At 53.1% G+C, this 21,723-nt stretch overlaps 1 protein-coding gene and 1 long non-coding RNA gene across 3 annotated transcripts in view; one reads left to right on the top strand and one right to left on the bottom strand.

The window, feature by feature from the left end:
* Nucleotides 1-21,723, top strand: part of IGSF3 (immunoglobulin superfamily member 3) — a 90,533-nt gene that overhangs the window by 18,812 nt on the left and 49,998 nt on the right. The window lies entirely within an intron of this gene.
* On the bottom strand, nt 3,320-6,728 carry LOC144234646 (uncharacterized). Its single transcript, XR_013336028.1, has 3 exons — nt 6,550-6,728; nt 4,305-4,397; nt 3,320-3,405 (listed from the first exon to the last, which is right to left on the bottom strand). It is a non-coding gene; the product is annotated as an uncharacterized LOC144234646 (long non-coding RNA).

The raw sequence follows: 21,723 nt of genomic DNA, 5'->3' as shown, positions 1-21,723 counted from the left end.
TTCTCCACTGACAGCCCCCTCGCTTCTGCCTCTAGCAATGATGCTATCCTGTGATTCCTCTTCAGTGGCACTTACTGCCTCCCTCCACCTCTCCTCCAAGGACTTGAGGAAATGCTTGCCTTCGCTCTTTATGAGTCAGAAACGACCCCTGTCTTGGCTGGGAAGCGTGTTGTGCTAAGAGGAACTTCTGAAGTAAAATGAGATATACTAACGAACCGGCACCTCTCGCTTCCAAGCCCCTGAAGGTTCCTTGAAGCCTTGCGGATCCATCCTCCCTGACCCCGGCCCCTGGAAGTCTCTAGCTCCTCCGGAAGATAATGATAATGGCATTTCCCCCGGAGCCAGGCACGGGAATGCGCTGTCCTGGCGCCAGTGGGAAGTGGTGGGGAGTGGCTGAAGCTGGTGTCCCGTGTCCCAGAGCCGCAGGGTTCAAACGGCAGTGGGAACAAGCCACAGTGTGTCATAAAGGAGACTTTGTCCTGCTCCAGCGCTGCTCTGTGTTTAAGCCGGCGACGGGAGGAGACGATGCAGTCGTGGGCAGGCTCTTGCGTGGTCTCTCATTAAGGCAGGGAAATGAGGGGCCTGGAGGCCACAGCGCAGGCTGGCCTTGAGCAAAACGGTCCACAGCAGTCCGGCCCTTGCCACCCCCTCCGTGCTGTCCTCGGTCTTCCCCCCGCCCAGCACCCCAGCAGCCACATCCACGGCTTCCCTCCACCCTCCATGTCCCCCTCAGGCTACAGGCTGCCCTCCTTGTCTTCACTGAGCCCTCTGGTGCATCCCTGACCCCTGACCCGGAAGGTTTATGGATCAGGAGGGTGGCTCCTTTGCACTGAGGAGGGAAGCAGAAGCTGACGTTTACCGAACCCCCCACGTGGGTCCAGGCTGTGTGTGTTCATGCACATTCTCTGACTTCATCCCTGCTGTTTTGGGTCAGAGGACTGTTCCGCAGCCCCTTGTCCAGATGAGGCAGTCAGGGGTACAGCAAGGTTGTGTGATTTCTCTAGGTCACAGCCAGCACAGACCACTTCCTGCTAAGGAGAAGGTGTCCGGTATTGCTCTGATCTGCTTTAGTGTGGTGCAATTAACATGCAACAGAAATTCACCTGCATTAAGTGGGTGGCTCTCTGAGCGGGTGGACGTTGGCAAAGGTTTATGTGACCCGCCATCACAGTCGATAGAGAACGGCACTTTGGCCCCAGGAAGTTCCCTCCTTACACCTTCAGAGGCGGCGGCTTCGAATCTGGTTGCTGTTACCACGGTGCTGTCCTAGTCAGAACATGAGCCAGATGCAACCCTACAGTATGAAGCCTTTCGAATCTGACTTCCCTCGCTCAGCATAATGCTTTTGCGGTTCATCCATGTGCTTGTGTGTACAGACAGACTGCATTCTGTGATGGACAGATGTCCCATTGGTGGACATTTGGGTTGTTTCCAGTTTGGGGCTGTTATAAATCTGCTGTTTCATGTAGAAGCTTGGTGTAGATATAGGCTTTCATTTCTCTTGGGTAAATAAATACCAGGAGTGGGTATTGCTGGGTGGTAGGGCGAGTTCATGTGTGACTTTACAGGAAACTGCCAATGTGTCTTCCCCAGTGACTCTGCCATCCCACATTCCCACCAGCAGAGTATGAAGGGGGCCCAGCACACTTGACCTCTAATCTGGGACCTTTGCGGTCATCCCATCTGGTTACTAGCTGCCATGGTGTTAGTGGCTGATGATCGCTTTAATGTGTCCCGAACTTATGCTTTTCCTTTCCTTTTCTCTTTCTTTTTAAAGAGTCGTTTGCCTTTAAACTTCTTCAGATTAGAGAATTCCAGAAACCCCAGAGCCATTTGGGAAAACACATATTTGAGACCAGTTCCTCTAGACCCACCCTGGTACACAAGTCAGTATCCGACAGGGTTCTCCTGAGAAAGAGGACGTGTGTGTTTAAAACAACACACGCGTGTGTATGCATGTGTGCACATGTAGTGTATAGATGTGCATGCACGGACGTGTACGTGTATACACACAGAGGCACACATAAAGCGAGTTAATTTTGGAATCCTTCTTGTGGTTCTGGGGTTGGCAAGTTTGAAGCCTCCAGGGACGGCCAGCATACTGGAAACTCAACAGGATGTTACCCTGTGGTCTGAGCCTTGATTTCTTCTTCACAAGGGAAACTTCCATTTTTCCTCTTGACGATTTCAGCCGAGTAGCTGAGACCCCACCCCCCACCCCCATGGGTAACATCCCTCACGTCTACTGATCGTATGTATGTTTGGTTCAAAAACTGGCCAGTGTGGTGGCTAGGCCATAGGGACCAGTTACAGAGCCTGCCCTTCCTTGTAATGTGGGGTTTCTGGAAAAGTCTTAACGTGGAGCCAGTTGATACTAGACAGGTTTTCTCCAGGTGGCCCTCGGCAACCCAGGGCAGCCCCCTTTTCTGACCACTGCCCACCGCACAGACGTCCCCCTTTGCTGGCTTTCTTCTCTGCCATCACATCATCTTGGTTTGTAATTTGGAGTCACTGCCTGGGGCTCTCCTTATCAGGGGCCCAGGGACTGCAGTTTCCTGCATTCCTTTCCAGGTAAGGTCCCTGCTGATCTGGCAGCCCCAGATGGACAGGGGCGCTGTTGGATCATCGTTGGTCTTGGTGTGGCTCTTGGGGAAATAGAGAAAAGGAGTTGGAGGAGCATTGTGGCTGGGGTCACCTTTTTCTTTGTGGTAGCATTTCCTGTGGGGAGATCCCTGACAGGTGTTCTTTGAGAGGGATGAAGGAAGCGCGGGTCCTCTGGTCCGAGACGGCATTAGGGAGTAGAGTGCTGAGCACGGGTTTGGGGAGGGCAGGATCAGCCGGGGAACCTGACTGCCAGGCTCTGCAGTCCGGCCCCTGAAATAGAAAGCCGCAGTTTCCTGCCCTTCCCCTGACTCCTGCTAACTCGGTGACCTTGAGTGGATCTCAGACCTCTCGGGACCCCAGCTTCCTCACCGAGGAGTAGGGACAACGGTCCACACTGCATGGGGGGTTTGAGGGTCAGCTGCACCGTCCACGGGATAGCGTCTTGGGTACGCACATAGCATCCTGGGACTTGGCCTTGGCCACCGCCCTGCGAGGGGCCAAGCTGACACTGGAAAGCCACCTCTTCCTGCCCTCCTCTGAGACCGCTGTGCCTGCAGCCTCAGGCGTGGATGGTGTGACTGGAGCAGGCTGGCCCCGGGTGCTGTCAGCTGAGAAGGCGGGCCTCCGAGAGCTTGCGGCCTGGAAGCTTCCTGCCTGCTCTCACAGACTGACAGTCATAAATGCACCAAAGAGGACTGAGCCACTGCGGAGCGGCCAGGAGTCAAGGGCACAAAGGGGAAGAAGCTCAGGCCCCTGAAGGTCACTCGATGAGTATCCGTCCCAAATGGGATTTCTCGCTCCCTGAGGGTGTGAATACAAAAGTAGCTTTAGAAAGGGGAAGCCTTGGGGGAGGGACAAGGGCGCTGACCTGGGAATCCGGACCTGAGTTCTCTAAGCCCCCTTGTGCGGAACTAGCCATGTGACATTGCACACATTGACCTCAGTTCCCTTTTCTGCGTGCGAGGGAGCGGGACAGGATGACCCGACTGTGGAGCTGCCCCATAGCGTTTGGCGACTGAGCCTCTCCATCGTCGGTGCCTCTCACTGTGCTTTTGGACCAGAAAGAGGCTTTGCAGCCTCCCTTGTTACTGGGAGGTAAACCCCTGTGGTTAATGAATGACTGCTTTAGGGGCAGAGGTGGAAGGAGTGGAGGCTACAGGGGAAGGGGGGGGCACGCACGACCCAGAGGTGGACGATTTCTGGCAGGGCTACTCAGAGGAGCCTGAAAATGCCTTCGCGAAGCCGTTTTTGCCGTGGGCTCGCTGGCAGGTGGCCCTGGTGGCCCCCACTGACGACTGCCACCGTGGGCTCTCAGGGCCCAGGACACAGCAGTGATGGATGACGGTGCAGGGGACCTTCTGCCTCGACGCTCAGGACACTTCTTCCCTGGAGCTCCCGGCTCTAATCCATTGGCTCTAATTCTGGTTGCGGCTTTTCCTTTTCTACACTTTGTTATCCGCTTGAGCAGAAGTGCTCTCCCTTCCTCCCCTGTGGCTTTCTCCCTGGTCAAACTTTGCTCTGTTCTGCATCCCACTCTGTTTCTTTGAGGTTCATCTTTCACATCCCAGGCCTGGACCCCCGCCCCTGAAGCCATGGGGTCTCGGGGCCTCCCCGCACTAGCTGCTTAGAGGCATCCAGGATTCTAACATGATTCATCAAGGGTAAAGTCGCCCTCATAAGTGTGCGGTAGGAGCTCTTACCCTTGCGGAAGCCCTCGCGGACGTCAGAACCAGAAGCCCGGGGACCAATTTCTCTTCATTCTGAAGTTTTCTTCAAAGAGATCATTCTCGCACCTGTTAAAAAACCAAATCTGATAGAACAAAAACAAAGGAAACGTTCTGTATTTCGAAGTAAATTCCTTGGAACGACGTCTCGGGGGGTTTTTAATGGTGACTATTCCACCCATAATGCTTAAAAGTCTGGTACCATTTTGGGAATGCTAATTGGAGGGATGCTGTTCCTGACTTTTCTGACTTAAATCACAATAACACAATCCAAAGCCCGTCTCCCAGCTTCCTTTCGTCCTCTGCTGCCCCTCCGGCTCTGCCCCATGCCCTCTCTCAAGGCCACTCTCTGCCAGGATCACTGCTCTTGTGCTCTGCCCTGATACTGTTACAGCTTTTTCTTACTTTAATTTCTTTGTGTGGAAATTTTCAAATATATACTCCAGTGGAGAGAGTGGGGTGATGACCCCCACGCACCCGTCACCCACTTGCAGCCGTTGTCAGCTCCCAGCCAGTCTTGTTTTATCTGCAACTTCTCTCCCATTCCTCCCCTTCCCGTATTATTTTCCAGAAAACCCAAGGAACGCTTATTATCTGCCCACATGTCGTGGAAAGTTCTTGTCCGTTAGGCTGCATTTATCAGTAATTTGTGTTTGTGCTTGAAATCCACCTTCAGAATAACAAGGAGGTAACATTTTGTCCCCGTCAGATTGGTAAAAATGTAAAGCCAGACACAACTAGGGAGTTGACAAAGACGTGGGACAGAAGGAGCACTTAAACCTTGACCTTGGGAATGTAAATTGGTGTTCCAGTGTTGCCAGCGATTTGGGCAGCACACAGTGGGACTGAAGATACCCTTAGATGAACAATTATAGGCATATTCATTGTAGTGAAGGGCAGGGAAACCGTTTAAGAGTTCATCAACAGGGAAATGAATAGATACATTGTAACAGATGCAGTGAATATTCATACAGGGGGCCGTGATAGGCCACAGTCAAAAGGAAGGCACTCCGAATGACAGATGTCAACAGAGATTACTCTCCAAAAGGTTTTGTCAAGTAAAAAAAAGATGCAAAGTGCATTCAGTGATGACATTTGAAACAATTTTGAAATGTGCAGAAACGTTATATTGTTATACATATATAGTAAACGCATAAAAACCGCACGGGAGCGATAAATGCCAAGTGCAGGCTGTTGTTGTTTCTGCAGGAGGTGGGGGTGGAATGGCTCTGAGGAGGGGGAGACACAGACATGGGTGACAGCTCTAGAGCTTACTTTCTTGGGGGAAAAAAAATTCGGCAAGTGTGGCAAAATTTTAGGATTTGGCAGTCCCCGAATAGGTGCGGGTATTAATCCCTCTTCATTCAAAAATTAAAGAAACGTGCAGTTATTTTTCATCTTCTGAGCTTGAGATGGCTCCTGTTGTCGCATGATGTCATTAGCATCTAGACTGAAGCAAAGAAATGTGTCCAGTCCTGAGACGATGCATATTTTGTCATTCGATGACGGTGGGTTGCGGATCCCCTTAACTTCAGTAGGTTCCTAGAGGCCCATGATTCCACGTGTTTGCCAGACGCTGATATCGACAGTTAGAAAAAGCCAAGTAATGAAGCCTCAATGATTTGATTTAACAGGTTACAGAAGAAGCAGTTGCTCGGTGCTTCCTTTCTTCTTCCGGAGAAGGTGGGAGCCGTGTGGGGGAAGGGCCGGGGGGGACCCTTCCTTCCCTGTATGGAGTCTGGCCCTTGATGCCGTTTCCTTCCTCTCTACAAGCAGTCGTTTAACACCTGTCTCCAGGCCCAAGGCTTGCCCCGGAGGAGGGGAGATGATCTCCAAGGGGGTGGGAGTTGGAAATGAGCCCTGGGTGACCACATGTACGCAGGAGGAAGGGCCCTTCTTTCCCAAGACACATGTCTTAAAGCCCTGGTCCCTGCTTGTCCGTCTTCAGCTATGCGCCCTGCAGCCCGGCTTGTCCTGTCCCGCTAGCCAGAGCTCACTCTCTGTCCCCTGGTTTTGCGCGGGCCCTGACTTCCATGGGGATGAGTGCCTCCCCGTACCTGCCCTTGGGCTGCCTGTCCTTAACTCCTGTTTACTTCCCAAGATTCAGATGCAGGTGGCTTCCCGAAGATGCCCTCCCAGACCCCAGCCTCCCACGGTCCCTGTGCAGTTAACTCCTTATCTGGCCGGTGCTTCGCTCCACGCCCATCCCCCTACCTGTTACCTTTTCCTGGGCAGCGGTGCTGTGGAATGGTTCCGAGTACAGACCCTGGGCAGATTCCTTAACCTGGGGCCACCACAGTCGTCTGCAGACAGGGATGAGAAAGGCACCGACCTCACGTTGTTGTGAGGGTTAGATGTGCCCCACACGAGGCGTTTGGAGCAGGGCCTGGCAAGGCTCAGTGCTGAGCGGAGCTGGTACGGCTGTTGTTGTTTTCCTGGTTCCTCCCCCTTCCTCCTCCTTCCTTCCTTTCTTCCCTCCTTCCTCTTCCTTTGTCCTTATTGTTGTCAGTCACCAGCCCAGGAAGATGGAAAACGTTGTAAGCAAAGCCCACTGGCAGAGTTTGGAAGCACTAGGTGGAGGCTGGATGGCTGCGGGCGCGGGCCTGGGCTTTGGACACCATGCAGGCCAGGAGGAGGTATTTAGATATGAAGGGACTGGCGCAGTGGAGCCCCTAGAAACATAACACCTTTTCTTAAACTTCATTTGTATTTGTAATACGTGCGGAATGGCTTAGGGTTTGGCATCAAGTCGCGTTTATTGACAGTGCCTTCTGTGCGTGCCAGCCAGAGGCGTGCTGATGCAAAGGGCGGACAGGCGGGAGCGCGGCGCTCTGTGTCCAGGCATCCTGTTCAGCGTTTTCTGACTGGCTTAGGGCGATGTAGGATTCTGTCCTCGACCTTTCTGCATTTTTCCCTTGAGTGTTTTTGAAGGTGAAGGTCACTTAAAGTCATTTAAAGAACTTCAACACAAGAAGAGACAACAAGTATGTTGGTTGGTAAGAAAAATAAAAAAACAGACGGGGTAGCCTGATGCTCTGTATTGCGTTAGGACAGAAGCAAGGTTTGGAATCCAGCTGCACAAGTGCGAGATCGGGGGGCCACTGGATGGGGGGCCGGCTTCAGTTGGCAGGCACCAGCCACGTGCTGTGGCCACCAAAGAAAGCTGCCTTGTCTGTACTGAAAGAAATTTGGTGTCTAGAACCAAGGTGGTATGGTGGTCTGCTTGCCCTGTGCCGGCCAGACCGCAGGTGGGGCACGGCCTAGGTTCCGGGTCACACATTTGGCGGGACAAAGGGAAACCGGAGCCTGCTTAGAAGAGATGGGGAAAGGTCTAGGGCTGTCCAGCCTGGAGAGGAGGAGCCTCGGAGCTTCTAGATGGCAAGCTCCTTGAGCACCAAGGTGGTTCCTGGACTCCTCTCTCAGCTTTAGCACCCGTCTCCGTGTCTCGTGCCTTGAATGTGCTCAGTTGTTGTCCACGGAATGGGTGGACAGGTGGCTGGGCTTGTCCTGCGTCCAGGATCCCTGAGTGCAATATCTGTTCAGAGCAAAGAAGAACTTTCTAACAGAGCTTCCCCTCCTGGGCTGTCATCAGCGGAGATGAGCCACAGGTGTGACAGTCAGGCTTAGGGGGTCCCAAGAATCATCCTTTACATCCCTGAGACAGGGCTTTGTGTGGATGGAGGTAAAGGGAGTGGGTAAAAAACACTACAATTTCCGGGGGTGGCCAGGAACAAGCAAATTTGTAAATGAAGCGACTGACAACTTTTAAACGTACCTCTTCCCGCCCCAACAATACTTTTTATAATTCCTGATTAAAATGCCCTAATTTGAAATAACACGGAGTAGAATTTAAGTTAATAGTGTAAATCGCAGTCCCATTTGCTCAGCCTCACGGCCCAGATCGGCAGAGCCATTTGTCACAGTTTGTTTTAAAGCCAGGAAGAAAAATACTCCTGGCGGCTGTCCAGAACTTTCTCGTTGGAGATGCTGTCTTTGGAACATGGAAGGGGTGGGTGGTGAGAAAGCTGAGGTTGGGCAGAAGGAGGGCCGTGCGCCAGGAGGCAGGAGGTGGGCTTCCAGTTTCCGTCCCTGGCTTGCTGGTGACCTTGGCCGAGTCCTTGCAACCTCTCAGGCCTCGGTGCCTGGTGGAGAGCTGGGCCGGGCGGTGCATGCCTTATCCGGGTCAGGGGCTGGGCCAGGGACCTTCTCGTTTTTCCCTTCAGTCAACAAATATTGGAGCTCCTCTTAGGTACCAGGCACCATTCTAGAAGCTGAGAATCCAGTGTTGCCAGTACTTTTTCTCCTTTTAAGCCCTAGGAGGCTACGAATGGCATCCTCCATCCTGGAGAGCAGCATTTGTTCGGGGCATGAGCACTGAGCGCACGCAGACCATGGGGACCGCGGGAGGAGTCCTGAGCAGCCTGCCTTCCTCCTGATGTGCTTGAGGCCCGAGAGAGGGGAAGTGGGGCCAACTCAGAAGTGCATGAAAATGAAGCTACGGAGATTTGGAGCCCCTCTGCACACTGGAGGACCCATAGAGCTGGCATAGGGAAGGTGGTGGTGGAGTGGGGCTGTCTGCAGGGCCCCACTTTGCAGGTGAGGGTTGCTCTTTGGCATGGAGGTGCACTAGGAAGGGGGTTCTGGGAGAATGAGCGATTGATTCATTCCCCAAGCACATGCTGGTTGCCTGTGGTGGAAGCACAGAGGAGCCCACGCAGATGGGTCACGGTGGGGCTGTGACTTAAGCTGCCTGGTCGCTAGTGAGGCAGAAGGGGGGGGCACGCTGCCCCAGGGGCCAAGGACAGCCTCCCAGCAGAGATGCCTAATGGGCTGGGCCTTCAGGAGGGACTGGGAGTTGGCTGGGTGTGGGGCAGAGAAAGAGCCATTCCCGGGAAGGGCTTTGGGGTCTTCCGAGTTTGCATTCGTGTTGGGGGCGGAGACAGAGGCCCCATCACCAGGCATTGGTCATTTGATTCTTGGAACAATGGGGGATATACTTCAGTGCCCAAAAAAGCAGTGACCATCACAGTGTTCGAGGCTGAGAATTCTTTGTGCTTAAGCTGCCATCCGTCTTTTCTGGAACACCGTGGGTGTAAAATAAAAAATAGCCCTTCCTGCTCTGTGTGTGGGGAGTCAGGGGGATGAGGGCTGGGAGGTGGCTGGCAGGCCAGGGGCAGAGGGTAGCAGGTGGACGGAGGTATGGCTGCCCAAGGGGGACACACGAGGGGCAGGGAGTGACTGAGTAAACAGGATTTAGAGACGGTCCACATCAAGGTGGGAGAGAAGAGCAAGGACTCTGCCAGGAAGAGAGCCGAGGAAGGCAGACATCAGTGGGGGTTGTCTGGGAGGGAGTCAAGTATGGGCAGACACAATGAATTTATTTAAACACATTTCTGGAACTGGCGGCTCGACTCCAGGGCTTGGCCAAGCTCCGAGCCTTAAAACCAATAAGAAGTGGGGGCAGGGAGGAGGGGGCGCCTGGGTGGCTCGGTCGGTTGAGTGTCCAACTCTTGATCTCGGCTCAGGTCATGATCTCATGGTTCATGGGTTCAAGCCCCGCGTCGGGCTCCACATTAACAGTGTAGAGCCTGCTTGGGATCCTCTCTCTCCCTTTCTCCCTCCCTCTCTCCCCCTCGCCCGCTTGTGTGCACACACACATGCACACTCTCTCTCTCCCTCAAGTAAATAAACTTAAAAGAAGTTGGTCCCTGAGGTGAATTTGAGAGGTCTAGACCTGGGGGATTCCATTGTTTAGAGGTGCATTATCAGTTATATAGAGCTTTTCAACCGACCATCCCTAGTCTTGGTGGCTTAAAATAATCTCTTATTCTCTCAGGAATCCCACAGGCCAGGACTTCAGGAAGGGTTTGGCTGGCGGTGACTCTGGCTTAGTGTCTTTGGTGAGGCTACAGGCAGCTGTTGGCTGGGGCTCCAGAACGTGGAGCTGTGGGGGCCAGCATCTCTTGCTGTCCCCATGGTCCCTCCTGGGGCTGGCGTGGCTTCCTCCCAGGATGGCGGGCTCAGGGCTCAGAGCAGCCAGGTTCTTCCCCAGCTCCCAGGGCTGCAAATAAGCGTCCCGAGAGGGCGTCATAGAAGCCTCTGTGACCTAGCCTTGAAGGCACGAGGGTCTCTAGCCCGCCTGGATTCACGGGGAGGAGACACCGATCTCCTCTATCACTGGGAGCCGTGTCAGAGTCAGGTGAGCAGAGCACATGGAATGAAGGCGCCGCCGAGGTCAACTTTGGGGAACAGTTACTTAGGTGGAGAAATGGGAGGAACAGCTGAACTCCCCAATAGTGCCATTATAGGCGGGGGGAGGGCGCCACCTGTGGTCTGGGGGGCAGCCCAAGATACTGGTGCCGCTGGGCCAGGACCATGTGCTCTTGTTGATTACTTGTTTTCTTCACTTGCTTGAGCCCTTCCCCCACCTTCCCCTTCGTTTCTAAACAACACCTCATTGGAGAAATTGTAAGTTATCCTAGTCTTTTTTATTGTCTCTGGATTTCACTCCGGCATAGCATGCATTTTTATTCATTTACTTCTGAATGAGTGAATGGATGCATGTGTTTAATTTAAAAAGATACAAAAGGATGTAGACAGTGGAGATGAAGCCTGTGCCTCACCCCGTCCCTGGAGAGACTACCGCCTTTGCAGAGCGCAAGTGAAATGTTCTCCCTGCTGGTCGCTGCCGCTGCCGCCCCCATGGCTCTGGCCTCGCGCTCCCGCTCTCTGGGCCAACCCAGAGGCTCTTCCCCAGCCAGCACCCCCTCTCCAGACCCATCCACCCAGCTTCACAAGAAAGGCAGGGCCTGCGGACTCAGGGTCAACCTCAGCCCGGGGCTCTGTTCAGGGCTTTCTGAACCTGTCATTTTAGATGTTGCTTCTAATTCAAGCTGGATTCGTTCCACATTTGGTTCTTTATTTCTGCTTTGTGTGGTTTCTGAGTGTTCTTTTACTCCCAAGATCCTGATTCCTGATATTTTTTGTTCTGTCAATTACATGTACATTTCCCCCCAGAGGGAAATCTATAGAGTTGGGGGAGTCCAGGGGCTTTGGAGTTTACAGACTCACATAAACTTGGAGCTGAAGAGGGACGGTAAGGAGCTCTTCACTTTCCCTTTTCATTCGTTTGTTTTGGTTTTATTTATTTATTTCTTGTGCATAGGGAATTCAGCCCTACAGAGGAAATGGAGAGATTGTCTATTGTAAAACACCAAACAAAGTCAAACAAACAAACCTCCCACAAAACCCCCAGGCCAGCTTGGCTCTGCTTCCTTGGGATGGGTGTCAACCTGGACAGCGCCCCGGGCCCTGGAGCAGGGGTAGGACGTACCTGACCCGGCCCTGGACAGAAACGCCCAAACCCAGGATCTTCCAAATGGCTCAGATGTCAGGGACCCCGGCGTGGAGCCCGGGCCTGGGGCTGACTCCTTAGCTGGCCTTCCAAAGGACAGATTGCCGCTGAGCTCTGCACGGTACCTGAGCGTAGCTCGCAGACCCTGAAGGCTGTGTCTCTGCACTGCATAGCATCGATCTACCGCATTTGAAGCTATTTTGTTCTCTCTGAGCGTCCACAAAATTCATTACTTTACAATGAGCCTGCCAGGGATCACTGCAGTGAAGAGGCGCTCCACTCAGGTCCCAGGGTCTCATTCTTAGGGAATTTTGCCTCAGCAAGTAAATCAAATGCTCTGTAAGTGCACCAAGGTCACCATCTCCACCCGTGGGGATCTAGGACTTTTCCAGAGCCCCTTTCTGGCTGTTGCCTTGCCTGTTCCTGACTGCAGCCCTTTACTTTTCCGGATTTGGCTGGAGGTTCAGAAAGGGTTTAAACTGCAGCTCCTCTGCCCGTAAAAAGCACCCCACGCACTGGGGCCTGTGCTCGGCTCTGTGGGTATGGTGAGCTAATCCCGCCAGACCAGGGGAGCTCTAAGTTCATGCGGACGGCTCTGTTTTCCCTCCAAGAGCATGGATTTCCTGGACCGTCCTTGATCAGTTCGGGGAGACAAAGATATGGCCGAAAAAGGATCACCAAGCAGGATTAAAAGTTAATCCCTCACCATCCGCGTCCTCATTTGTTCCCTTCCGGGTTTGCTTTTCTTTCTGCCTCTGAGGACCCCTCATTCAGAGTGTGGTGTGGTCAGTCACTCCACATTCTCTGGAAAGTGGTTTCAGAGATGCTGTTTAAATCCTGGCGAGTATGTCGCCTTTCAATGGCAGTCTGCTGTGCTAGGGGATGCTGGCAGCTCCCTGCCCCGCCCCCCGCACTCATCCCCCCTCTCCACGCACCCACCCATAGCTCATCTGGCCCTACACAAAAGGCAACTGATAACTCTCCTTATCAGCACTAGATGCACTGGAGACCTTCAGGGATGGTCAGCATTTTCTGGGTTTGATTACCGCGTAACTATTTTAAATGTGCAGCCCCAGCGAAGTGATAACCTTCACAACCGTACTATCAGAGCCCTTGTTCAGGGGATCATTTTTTGGGTGGACACTGGCTGTCTTTCCTCCCTTTTCTCAACCCAGACTTGTGTGAGTCTGGAATCCTTGACCGCCTTCCAGGAATGGGCTCTGCCCTTGGTGACTTCCGCTGTGTCTGGACCTTCGTGGTAAGGACGCCCACTGGGGAGCTGTGGGGTCTGCAGCTGATGGAAGAGGCTCTGAGGAGGACTGAACGCCAGGTATTGGGAACAGTCTTGCATTAACCGTCTCCTGGCAACTTCCTCAAAGGCATCAGTGGCTTATTATGGCCCGCAAGGCACCTCCTGTCCGGGCACCTGCCATCCCTCAGCTGCATGCCCATCCTCCACCCGCCCTGTCCTGCAGAGGGTTGTTGGAGGAGGTGACTTCTAGCTGCAAGCGGTGGGGTGGTCCGGAGAGTGGGGCTCTCAGTCCACCAAAGGCCTCATCAGCTTCCCCACAAACGCACTTCCTCTGTCTTTTTTCTGCCCACCCACCCCATCGCCCAGACCTAGGAGCTGCTCCCTGGACATGCTTTCAAGCTCTTGACCACATTTCTGTGCATCTTTTTGGCCAGAATGCCTCCCTCTGCCTCCTGTGATCTGCTCTGGTTGGGTCCTCAGATGGCACGCTTCTGGATCACTGCGAGGATCCCCTGCTGGGACCCCTTACCCATCACCCCTGCCAGAACCATCTTCCCAAGATACGATTCAGAATAGATATTCTCTGTTTTACCCGCCACCCCCTCCGTGGCTCCTCACTGCTCTTGGATCAAAGCCTCCTTAGCATGGCGGTGAGCCCTGGCTTCGTCTTGGTCTGGCCCTCCGTGGGCCCTCACCGTGGGCCCTCCAGCCCCCTCACGCAGCCCTGTGTGGACTCAGCCTGCTCTGTGCCGACGTCCAGGCCGTGTCGTTCAGCCTCGCCGGGCAGGAATGCCCGCTCATCCTGGTTCAAACTGGCACATGGAAGCGCTGTTCTCTGAAGCTCTCCTGACCCCCCCGTGGTTGGCAGGGACCACGTGCCCTGTGTCCCCCACGCACCCTTCACAGCGCCGGTGGCACTTCGCAGCCTTCATTTACACACCTGTTTGCACGCCTTCTAGACTATGAAGGGACTTGGGTCTCGCAGTTCATCGGCCTAAATAACACAGTGCCCGGCAAAGGAGAGGCAGCGTCCGTATTTGTGGGACGGATGAACGAGGACTTCACGGTACTGGCTCTGCCACCACTGTGACTCTCCGTATCCGAGCCTCCACTTGCTCCCCTCATATGAAAAATGGGGACGGTACGCTTCTCTTACAGGGCGGTTGTGGAATTAAAGTGAGAATGCGCTTGGGGAAAATGCTAGTAAGGTGCAGATTTGCTAACGCCAAGGATTTCACAGGTACTCATCCTTATGTCCCTTTGCAGGTGACAGCCAGGCAGAAAGCCTCAATTTCAGGATAACACATCTCATTACTGCCTCAAATCTTTTGTCTCCGTCCCGAGAGGGCTTCTGCCTTGCCCCTGATTAGGAGGGTGTGTCTGGCGAGCACCTTCAGCAGGTGGGCCGGGGGTGCTGCCACCAGGCAGAGGCTTTTGAATCCTCCCTTCTTTGCGGGACCATTCGGCAAATGTTCAGAATCCCAATCCCGAAACCTCTGTTCTCAAGGCTCCTCCAGGGCCTTTGATGGTGCGGCCGCCCTTGCTCTCAGGCTCTCAGTGGGGAATTACAAACAGCCCATAACGTGGGTCATGTCCTTGGCCCTGGGTAAGTCAGAGGCAGCCTGCATGTTAATGCCTGAGCTTCTGCTTTCTCGGGACTCCTCCGGCTGGCTGTCACTCAGGTGCCTTCTTTGATTCCTGGAAGGACGCTTGTCATCAGGGTTCGCGGTGTCCGTTCATGCTGCGCACGCAGAGCCATCCAGTGAGAAGAAGCGAGAGGAGAGATGTGCCCGAGGGCTTGGAACGGATCAACATGGAATTGAAAGTTGAATAACTCGGAAAACGAGGAGTTTTAGCAAAGTGACTAAATAGCTGGGAAAAAAAAAAAAGGAGATGAGGTCAAACCTGTTCCGCCAGACCCTTGAGCAAGTATGAAGCTCAAATAGAGGGCAACTGATTAACCATGCGATATGGCACACCTCCCAGGTCACGGGGCCAGCCTGGCCCTGGCCGATTTTGCCATCGTATTCGCTCTCAGCCTTCCCTGTTTTACGTCACCGCCCCCTCACCCCTGCCCTGCACAGGCTGCCTGGCCACCCCCTCCTCCCCTACTCACACAACCCTGGATTTGTCTGCACCAAGACATTCACCCCTCTCTGACTCCTTTTCTGGGGGGCCGGGGGGGGGGAAGCGGTTTGAGAAGCACGTTTCCAAGAGTAATCCATGCAGAGTGCAGAATGCTTAGGGAGCACAACATGCGAGAAAGATTGTCACTGGTGGCCCTCCTCTCCTTTAGCCGTTTCCTGCACACAAGCCCGGGACTTTCCCCACGTGTATATAGGGGGTGAGCGGTGTCGAGGGGTGAGCAGCGTGGTGGGGGGTGAGCGGCGTGGGTGGGGTCTTTAACAAAAACACTTTCCAACCCATTAGAGCCTTTTCCTCCTTTAACTTAGTAACGTGGTTTCAACATTTTTAGGTGCCCGTAACATTCCCCTCTGTGATTTTTGATGGCTGCGTAGTATTTCATCACATGTGAAGGGCCGTGATTTATGTAATAGAGTCTTGCTTGATGGACCTCTCCCTGCTTCTGCGGGCGCCCCTCGCCCCCCTTTGGAAGGCCCTCTGCTCCCTCCCAGCAGAGCCCCACAGGCCTTCCAGGACCGTATTCAGAACTCCGCAGGGCTGCTGCTGTCTCATCCCTGGGCTGCTGCAGAACTAACCTTCACCTCCACGGTTCTCTTCTATGTGTCTGTGCTCCCCAGGAAGAACCAGCAGGGGACCCGCCGCTCACTACCTGGTGACAGTCATGCTCAAAGCATGTTCCTTGAATTAAATTGGAAAAATATGCAACCCAAGGGCTGCCCACAGACGAGGGCAAAGTGCAAGAGACTGAACCACCAACAGTGAAGGTCAAAGCTGAGAGAGAAGGAATGGCCATGAATTATGATGATAAGGTAACAGGTGCTTAAGAAGAACCCCAGAGGCAGTGTCCATGCACTTGACTCTTAATTTTTAGTTGAGTGTGGATGTTGGGGCCTTATTGGTGTGCTAGACATCTGTCAGGATCCCTGGCCACTCATGCTTGAAACAGGGGGTTGCCCTCTTCCCCGTGGTCCCCCCTGCCTTGTATACAACAGGGACCAAGGGGTCGGTGCTTATATGCCAGGCAATAGAATACAGAAGCCCATCTGCTCAAGTCTGGCTGGACCTGGGTGAGGTGAAGTGTGTATCATAAATGGTCCCCAACTCCACAGCTAAGCCTTTGAAGTTACTGTCTGGGGGTTTTGTACCAAGAGCCCTAGTGGGGAGTTGGAGGGGAGCATAGTAATAATAGGCTTGTGTGAACTGAATTGTTGGAGCACAGAAACTTTGGCGAAGTAAAGGAAGCCTATCCTGGAAGAGAGGAGAGCCTAGGTCACGTGGGTCTCCAGGTCCGGGCTTTCCAATGTCCATGACCCATACTCTTGGGTCACTTTGAACTTCTTGTCATATCCCCCTTCTCCCCTCCCCCCGCCCTGACGTGAGTTAGTCGAATGGGCCCCGGTGCTGAGCTTCTTGTGGTTGTCCATCTAACGTCCAGGGGGGGCTCATGTGTGTGGGGATGGGCCTGGTAGGCAGGATGGTCGTCTCTGCTGCCGGCCCATCTGCTTCCCTTACTGCCCCTCCCTCCCTGTCCTGCAAAGCCAGCCCTGGCTCCCAGAGGGAGCTGTCGGGGCCTTCCCAAACTGAAGGTGGGTGTTCCGGACTTTTCCTACTGGACTCGTTGGCTCAGAGGCCCATCCGTCGTTTACTGGAGTGCCTGCCAAGCCCCACGCACTGAGCTCAGGGCACCCACGGGCAGTGACACAGTGGCTCGCCGTCCAGAGATTCCTGCTGAGCATCACAGCGGGACCTCCAGAAGGCCGAGTGAACATGGGGAGAAGGCCGTGGCCTTGGACAGAGCTGGGAGAACAGCACTGGTGGCTCGTACAAGGAGGGCACACCGAGGGGGAGCTCAAGGGGCTGCACCAGAGTGGGAAACAGCCCTCAGGGCACCCTGAAGGCCCCCATGTCTCACCTTTGTGTACCCGTGGCCTTGGTGCCGGGAGACAGCACAGGGTGGGAGGACACTGTGTCGAGGGACATGGCACAGCTTCCTGAAGCCACAGGCACCAGTTCACACCCTGATGCCCTGGACAAGACCCTCACGTCTTCTGCAGCCCTTACTGCCCCCCTGCAAGCTAACGTCCTAATGCTGCCCGAAGGATCTCTGCCGGCATTTTCCAGGAAGGACCTGGGCTTAGCGTCCTCCTCTTCCTGGGGCCACAGGAGCATCAAGGGGGATGGAGAAGCCTGCCAGCTTCTAGAAGGAAGAGCCAGGTGACAGGGCATGACGGGAATGGAAGAGGCGTCTTTCCGCTCCTCCTGCGGGATGGCGGAGGCGACCAACGAGGAGGCTATTTGGAGACCCAGCACCTACCTCTCCGTGAGCCTGGGAACTTGGAGAAACTGGGGCATCTGAGGTCCAGAAATGCCCCCTAAAATAGTGTCCGCGGCCTCAGTTATGAAATGCATGCTTGCGAGGAGGAACGGGCCTTCACTGGCCCCAAGCGAGGGTTCTTGTGCTGGAACTCCCGCGAAGCTTGTGGTTCCAAGGCCGCCAGACTTGACCTGGGAGCTGTGTGGCGAGGTGGCCTCTTACTGAAGTGAAGTCAGCCTGATGCTCCGCCCACTTCTGTTATCGTTGAAACCAGATGGAAGGAAACAGTGGTCAGTAGATGTAGGGTGATTACAGGCAGAGCATTTACAGGCAAGTAATCTGATTCCGTCTTTCCATTTTTTTTTTCTCCAGAAAATAGAAGGCAAATGCTGGCACTTATATTCAATTATAAGTATTTGCTGTTGGATATGGTGCCTTGATTGCTGATATGGTGGAATTGGGAAAAGGGTCTATTACCTTAGCCACGGACATGGTTGGGTCAGGGCAGGCTACACTCTCCCCCGTCTCCTTTCCAGATGCTGCTTCCGTGCCGTACCTTCCTTAGGATGGTGGTGAAGGGGCCGCAGAGGAGGAGTATGAGAGGGTGGATGGGACTCTGGGGCATTAGCCCTGCCTTTGTTGGGACTGGAGGGTCATGGCTCCAGGGGTGAGTGACAGGAGAGGGGGGCTGAGGAAGGGGAGGGAGGTGTGGTCCTTGGGATGGGTCCTAGTGCCAAGCTTGTCATGGAGTGAAAGAGCTATGGGTGTCTTAGAATTGGTCTTCCAGTGTGGGTTAAATGGTGAAGGAGAGAGAAGCTGGAGGGGTGGATAAATTCAGGCGAGGAAAACAAAAAGACAGTGTTCCTGGACAGAGAACAGGTTTCGAGTTCAAGTTCAGCTGCTTGCTGCTCGCAGATCACTACCTGAGAGGCAAGTGATGGTGGCAAAAGGAAGCTTGCTTTATTCAGGAAGCCAGCAACCTGGGAGGGTGGTGGACTCACATCTCAGAGGCCGTCTTCTGCATCCAGGCAAAGCTGGAGTGGTTTAAAGGGGAAGGCAGGGGAAAAGAGGAGGGTGTTCCATGCAAGAAAAGCAGGTGCCCTGGTGGCTAGTCCTAGGGGCACATGACTCCGGACAGATTTGCTGGCATCAGCCGCAGCTGTTTTCCAGTGTAGTCGAACCTTATCTTCTGGGAAAGTCCAGTCCTTCACTCCTCAAGGCCAGTGGTTTGCAGATCTCAAGGAGAGCAGGTTATAGTTCATCTCCAAACCAAGGGATTGAGGTGTGCAAGCAAGGAGTGCATAAAAGCTCACGAGTTATCCATCAAGACTGGTTGGAGTGTTGTTATAGTAGGAGGCATGTGGAAAGAGAAGAGCATGCTGGTTATAGCAAAAAAATTAGAAATTACCTGGAGCGCCTGGGTGGCTCAGTCGATTAAGCATCCGACTTCTGCTCAGGTCATGATCTCACGGTTCGTGGGTTCGAGCCCCACGTCGGGCTCTGTTCTGACAGCTCAGAGCCTGGAGCCTGTTTCAGATTCTGTGTCTCCCTCTCTCTCTGACCTTCTCCTGCTCACACTGTCTCTCTCTCTCTCTCAGAAATAAATAAAACATTAAAAAAATTTAAAAAAAAATAAATTACCTACTATCCATCAATAGGAGAATAAATAAAATGTGGTGTAATTCCAGGAGGGGATACTATATGCCTGTATAAAAGGAAGGAACTAGAGGGGCGCCTGGGTGGCTTAGTCGGTTAAGCGTCCGACTTTCGCTTAGGTCATGATCTCGCGGTTCGTGGGTTCGAGCCCCGCGTCGGGCTCTGTGCTGACTGCCAGCTCAGAGCCTGGAGCCTGTTTCAGTCTGTGACTCCCTCTCTCTCTGACCCTCCCCTGCTCACGCTCTCTCTCTCTCTCTCCTAGAAATAAATAAAAAATATTTAAAAAAAAAAAAAGGAAGGAACTAGAATTATATTTAAACTCAAAAACATTGAGGAGCAAAACCAAGGAATGTGTCTGTATGGAATCAAAGTGTTTATATGACAAAGAGGTGACTGTAACTGTGTATTTTCAATGATTATAAATGTATATAGATTATATGTATATATATGTGTAGATGCATATACACATAAATATATCCATACGCAAATGGATTTTTAAGAGTCTGGAGTGATATATCCCTAAATCACGCCAATCTCTGGGGAAATGAGGGGGGGGGGTTGGAGTAGAATGACAGCTGGTAGTTGGAAGAGATTGAAGGCTTATAATATTTTCATTGAAATGGTTTACATGGTCTAACTTAAGTAAATATTCGGATGTTTCAAACATTTTTGAAGTCCCAGTTCAGCCTTCTAAGGAGGCAGCTTCAAGTTTAGTAGTGAGTAAACAAGGCAGCAGCTGGGAAGCAAGGACCCAGCGCAGGCGCTCGGTCGCCCAAGCCCTAAGTAGGCAGTGAAACAGCCTCATCGTGACTCAGCAATGCACGCATCACGGAGATCAAGGTCAGTTTGGGGTGAAGGGAATCATTGCGTTTGCTGTCTTCGCCGGTCCTGTAGCTGGTAGTCACACCTTCTTAGAAGTGGCATCAATAATTTAGTGTTAATTAATCATCACCTTTAGACCAGCTCTATTTTAGGTACCACTGGGGATTTAAAAGAGAGAGAGAGAGAAGGAAAGAGGGAGTGAGTGATATTTTCGTCCTTGAACTTAAAACCAGGCCAGGCCCTCATCTTGTCTCACTTGACTGTGAATTTGGTCTCCCTGCTTCCGAGCCTACCCTCCGCTCTGCCCTCCACCCACCACCAGAGGAATGACTCAAAAACACAAGTCTGGTCTGTGACCTTCCTTTTCCTCTGCTGGTCTCTTTTTCCACTTCCCTGTCCCGGAGGACAGGTTTGTCTCTATTAGCGTGCCTTTCAGTGCCCTTTCCTGCCTGGCACTCGTGGACCTTCAGCCCTGTGACAAGAGTCCTCGGCAAACTTCTTCCTGGTCCTGGGACACACCAGTGTTTTATGTGTGGCCCGAATGTCCCTGCCCGTCCCAGTTCAAATGTTCCTACTTCCGTGAAGTCTTTGTGGACCTACTTTCTCCTTCTGAGGGCTCTTAACCTCGCCCTTGCACCCCCGTACACATCCTGGTGTACAATAACGACCAGTTATGCATGTGTCCTTTGGGATTGTCAACTTAGCGTGAAGCCGTGTCTGATTAATCTCTCTCTCTGTTTCTGGCCTGGTACCTTTTGTCCAGTAAGTACCCCAGGTATGCGTCATGTACGTCCTAGTTGTCTTTGCTGTGTAACCAATTACTCCAAAGCTCAGTTGCCGAAAAGTGTTTATTCTCGCGGAATCTGTGGGTCAGGAATTTGGGCGGGTATGGAAGGAATGGCTTCTCTGTGTTCCGCAGTGGCTGAGGTCTCAGCTGGAACCTTCCAAGGCCAGAAGGCTCTTTGCAGCTGGGGAACCATAAGAGGGCTTGTTCTTGCATGTGACTGACGGTGGTGCTGGCTGTGGACGGCACGGTCCGGCGGGCTCTGGACAGGAGCACCCAGCCCTTGTGCCTTGGGCTTCCTCAGGCCATGGCAGCCTCAGGGTTGTTGAAGTTCTTACACAGTGGTATGGGACACCAGATAGCACAGCAGAGTTCATCACTTTTTAGACCTAAGTCTGACATCCACAGGGTCACGACCCGCCCAGGTTCAAAGGGCAGGGAATTAAACTCCACCTTCCATGGCATGGTCACCTTGAGGAAGAAGATCTCATGGGACAGGGGATTTTCTTTTTCTACGTTTATTTATTTATTTTTGAGAGAGAGGGAGGCACAGAATCCAAAGCAGGCTTCAGGCTCTGAGCTCTCAGTGAAGAGCCCGACATGAGGCTCGAACCCACAAACTGTGAGATCATCACCTGAGCCAAAGTCGGACGCTTAACCACTGAACCACCCTAGTGCCCAAAGTTCTTTTTTTTTTTTTTTTTGAGAGAGAGAGAGCGAGCTAGCGCACACAAGCAGGGGAGGGGCAGAGAGCAAGGGAAAGAGAGAGAAGAGCCAAGCAGGCCCCGTGCTGTCTGCGCAGAGCCCGATATAGGGCTCAGTCTCACAAAGCATGAAATCACAACCTGAGCCAAAATCAAGAGATCATGACCTGAGCCAAAGTTGGGCACTCATCCGACTGAGCCACCTAGGCGCCCCGGGACAGGAGATATTGGTAAGCTGTTTGGAAAACACACCTTTCTGCCATGGGAGAAATTAGGTCCATAGCCAGAGCTAGTATTTACCACCAGGTCTCCACCTACAGCTGTTGGCTTCATGCATAGTGAGCACCTATGATGGGCCCCATAC

The sequence above is a fragment of the Crocuta crocuta genome, unplaced genomic scaffold (genome assembly GCF_008692635.1).
Source record: "Crocuta crocuta isolate KB4526 unplaced genomic scaffold, BGI_CrCroc_1.0 scaffold180, whole genome shotgun sequence".
NCBI lineage: Eukaryota > Metazoa > Chordata > Mammalia > Carnivora > Hyaenidae > Crocuta > Crocuta crocuta.
This window is presented reverse-complemented; position numbering and strand designations above follow the sequence as displayed.